At 41.4% G+C, this 4,917-nt stretch overlaps 1 pseudogene; it reads left to right on the top strand.

Moving 5' to 3' along the window:
* The first annotated feature begins 754 nt into the window (after positions 1–754).
* LOC147962315 (disease resistance protein RGA5-like) lies at positions 755–4,525 on the top strand (annotated as a pseudogene).
* Positions 4,526–4,917: the final 392 nt, after the last annotated feature.

Genomic DNA, 4,917 nt, shown 5'->3' with positions numbered 1-4,917 from the left:
CCAAGATGTAAATCTACTGTATTGGACCAATCCATCATGAGAATCACTCTAATTCCCTTTGGCAACACAAAATGTTACGTTTAAGCGTTGGAAAATGCGATGAGCCAGGCACCATGCACCAAAAGTTTTTTACCGGATTGGATATGACAGTACCCGGCAGCGTTGCTGGCGGGTGCGGCAAGCCGCACTTTCTATCTAGTGCATGCTAAATTCAATCAGACTCAGCGGCACCGTACCTGCGCTCGCCATGAGGGCCAGCCTCCAGTCGTCTTCACAGCCTACCTCCCGGTGGCCCCATGTACCACCAAACATCGGACGAAACCATCGCTTGGCTTCCAGTTTGGCGCGTGCGGAAGCTACGACCCGGATTCTTTTTCTTCGCTCGCCCTCTGCCACATATGGTTCTGCTGAGGTTGGAGATGTCCTAATCTCTTTGACAAGTTGGCATTCCCAGCCAAACAAGTAGCTGTTCTGTTAGGTGTTAGGTTAGGACGTATGTACTCCAGAATCCAGACGAATATTAGCAGCACGCAACCTTGGATTATTCCCGAGGAAAGGTTCCTTGCGCCTTCCTCTCCACAACTTTAGTCCTCCAGATTAAACCCCCACTAATATAACCTATAGTAGGAAAATAAAAATAGAAGTTGTAACGGCTTCCGCTGATTTTTCTGCACCAGAAGATGATAGACTGATGGATATATACCACATAGCTCTGCATTTTATCTGTTCCAATAGGAAAAGAAATCACACACAACACAACCGAGAGAACAGAACAAGGAGGCTAGCTACAGAGATGGCAGCCGAGGCGCTGGTGAGCGCTTCCACGGGGGTGATGAACTCTGTTTTGGAGAAGCTGGCAGCTTTGATGGGGGACGAGTACACGAAGCACAGGAGCATGCAGCGGGAGGTGGCGTTCCTCAAGGACGAGCTTGACAGCATGGACGCTGTCCTCAAGAAGCTCGAGAACATGGAAGAGGAACTCGATCCACAGACTAGGGAGTGGAAGAACCAGGTGATGGATATGGCGTTTCACATTGAGGACTGCATCGACGACATCATGCATGAATCTGGTGAGGATTCTAACAGAGGAGATGTCGAATTTGTTGGCAAAATTGCTCAATACATTACCGCGTTGAGAGCGCGTCACCAGTTTGCCAAATAAATCCAACAGCTGAAGACATGGGTTAAAGACGTGAGTGAGCGTCGGAAAAGGTATAAGGTTGATGAGTGTGCCCCTAGTTCTAGCTATGTAGCTGTAGATCCACGGGTGCCTGCGCTCTACATAGAAGCGGCGAACCTTGTTGGCATGGAGGGTCCAAAAGAGGAGCTTATCAAATTGTTGACGGCCGAGGAGACTGCATCTGTCCAGCCTCCTAGAGTGGTATCTATTGTTGGGTTTGGGGGTCTAGGAAAAACCACACTTGCAAATCAAGTATACCATGAGCTTGGAGGGAAATATGACTGCAAGGTTTTCGTGTCAATATCACAAAGACCTAATATGATAGCTTCTCGGTAGGATCATCGAAAAACTTAAGATGCCACAACCAACCCATACTGATGAGGCGCAAGATCTCATTGACAACATCAGAGAATATCTAAGAGACAAAAGGTACTTTAGTAACTTCTCAATCCCTATTGCATAGTGCCTTTGAAGTTTTACAGTCTACAGTTTGTCCCTTCTACTGTCATTTCAACATTTGATGATTTGAATTAATGCATACTGATAGAGTGCATATTTAATATAAAATGTTTGCAGGTACTTTTTTTTCATTGATGATATATGGGAGGAATCAGTATGGGGAATTATTCGTTGTGCGTTTCCAGAGAACCAACGAGGTAGCAAAGTAATCACAACCACGAGAATTGTGACAGTAGCTAATGCAACCTGCGACTATCGGCATGAGTTCATTTACAAGATGTGTCCTCTTGATGGCCAAAACTCAAGAAAATTATTTTTCAGTAGAGTTGGACAGGTTGATCTTCAACCATTAGAAGAGATTTCGAATGAAATTCTACGAAAATGTGGTGGTCTCCCACTTGCTGTCGTCAGTATTGCTAGTCTTTTGGCGAGTCAGCCAACTAGATCAGTGACACAATGGAAGCATGTGTGCAATTCTTTAAGCTCAAATATGAGATCAAATCCATCTTTGGAGGGGATGAGATGGATACTGAACCTTAGCTACAACAATCTTCCTCATCGTCTCAAAACTTGTTTGCTATATACTGCCATGTACCCAGAGGATTACATTATTAGAAAGAATGATCTTGTTAGGCAATGGGTGGCTGAAGGTTTCATCCGCAAAATACATGGCGAGGATGCAAATGAGGTCGCTGGAAGCTGCTTTAACGAGCTTGTCAATAGGAGCATGATCCAACCTACAAATATTGGGTACAATGGACATGTCATAAATTGTAAAGTTCATGATATGATTCTTGATCTAATCAGAATCAAGTCGGTAGATGACCTACAGAGCATGAGCTCGGCATTACGGAGCAAGGTTCGTAGAATTTCCCTTCAGTTGGATTCTGGAGCAAATGGAGGCACAATAGAAGCAAGCTTAAGGAGTAAATGGCACTTGCGGTCCAAGAACTTGCGCTACAGGTGCACTTAAGTCACGGTACTTGCAAACCGGAAAAACCCGTCATAAAACTTGCATTACGGGTGCAGATAGGTCACACTGGTCATCTGAACCGGCCAGCTGCCTGGTTTTCTCCCTCTAATGGTCAAGCGCGATAAATTTGTTCACGACTTTAAAAATATATGTGATTTGTGACTTTAAAAAAATGTTCATGAACGATAAATTTGAAAACTATTTGTTCACGACTTTAAAAAACATGTTCGCGAACGTTTAAAGAAAACTATTTGTGATTCGCGACTTTAAAAAAATGTTCACGAACGATATATTAAAAAATATTTATTAAAAATATTTGTGATTCGTGACTATAAAAAAGTTTCCAGGAATGAAAAATTTGAAAACGTTCGTGAATGATTAATTTGTAAACTATTTGTTCACGACTTTAAAAAAATGGTCGAGAAAGGTAGAATTGAAAAATATTTTTGATTCGCGAACATTTTTTAAAAGTTGTGTACATTAAAAAAAATTGTGATTCACGACTTTAAAAAAAATTCATGAATGATAAATCAAAAAATATTTACTAAAAATATTTGTGATTCGTGAATTTGAAAAAATGTCCACGAAAAAAAATTTTGAAAATGCTTGCGAACGATAAATTTGAAAATGTTCGTGAATGATTAATTTGAAAACTATTTTTTCACGACTTTAAAAAAATGTTCGAGAATGATAAATTTGAAAAATATTTGTGATTCGCGAACATTTTTTTAAAGTTGTGAACATTTTAAAAAAATATTTGTGATTCACGACTTTAAAAAAATTTCGCAAACAATAAATTAAAAACTATTTATTAAAAGTATTTGTGATTTGTGACTTTTAAAAATGTCCACGAATGAAAAATTTGAAAATTTTTGCGAACAATTAATTTGAAAATGTTCATGAACAATTACTTTGAAAACTATTTGTTCAGGGCTTTAAAAAATGTCTGGGATTGATAAATTTGAAAAATATTTGTGATTTACAAACATTTTTTTAAGTTGTGGACATTTAAAAAAATTGTGATTCGCGACTTTAAAAAGATATTCTTGAATGATAAATTAAAAAATATTTATTGAAAATATTTGTGATTCGTGACTTTAAAAAAATGTCCAGGAATGAAAATTTTGAAACGTGACCTAGCTGCACCCGCAACGCAAGTTCTATGACGGGGTTTTCTCGAAAATAGAGCAGCTGGCCGGTTCAGATGGCATATGTGACCTATCTGCACCCGCAATGCAAGTTCTATGACGGGTTTTTCCGTTTTGCATGTACCGTGACTTAAGTGCACCCGCAGCGCAAGTTGTCGGACCGCCAGTGCCATTTACTCCAAGCTTAAGCATGCCGCATATTCGATCTCTTGCTCTTTTTGGGAAGTCTTGTTTCAAGTTGTCTATGTATGACCTCAAGTCCATCCGGGTTCTGAATGTGAATTGCCAGGGTGCTCGCATGGGTGACAGGATTGACCTCACACCAATCTGTAAATTATTTCATCTCAGATATTTGAGAATCCGCAGCCGCAAACAGATGTCAACCCTTATTCTGCCTGCCCTAATTGGAGACCTGAAACATTTGGAGACGCTGATGTTGATATTGGACACGAATATTACTACTGCCATGCCATCTGATATTGTTGATTTTCCTTGCTTGCTGCATCTACATGTTCCTATGGGAACAAGGCTACCTGATGGAATTCGTAGGATGAAGGCCCTACGTACTCTGATGTATTTAGATGTGCACATGAACTCGGTGGATAATTTAGCAGGTCTCAGTGAACTTACAAATCTTAGACATCTTAGTTTTTGTTTCGATGATGTTGAACATACTGCCAGCCAACATGGATTTCTTACAAACACTTTCTGGTGTTCCGTGGCCAAACTCCTGAGTTGCAATCTGAGACATCTTTGGTCACGTAGCAAGATATTTTCTCCTCCATCTGTTGAATTGGCTTCTCTGATCACTAGCAACACTGAGAGCAATCTTGAGGAACTCCATGTTGCAGCAACTTGGATGTTTCCAAGGGTTCCAGTATGGACCGGTCAACACGAAAAGCTGTGCATGCTGGGACACTAGTAGAAAACAGGCCTATTGTCCCGGTTCGTAAGGGCCTTTTGTCCCGGTTCCAGAACCGGGACTAAAGGGTCGTTACTAATGCCCTGACCCTTTAGTCCCGGTTCTAACCAGAACTGGGACAGATGGGCCTCCACGTGGTCTGCGCGCTGAGCCCAGGCAGGAGGGCCTTTGGTCCCGATTGGTGGCACCAACCGGGACCAATAGGCCTCCACGCGTCAGCATTTCTGTGGCTGAG

Source organism: Triticum urartu, chromosome 7A (genome assembly GCF_056163025.1).
Source record: "Triticum urartu cultivar PI428250 chromosome 7A, HENAU_Tu73, whole genome shotgun sequence".
Taxonomy (NCBI): Eukaryota; Viridiplantae; Streptophyta; class Magnoliopsida; order Poales; family Poaceae; genus Triticum; species Triticum urartu.
This window is presented reverse-complemented; position numbering and strand designations above follow the sequence as displayed.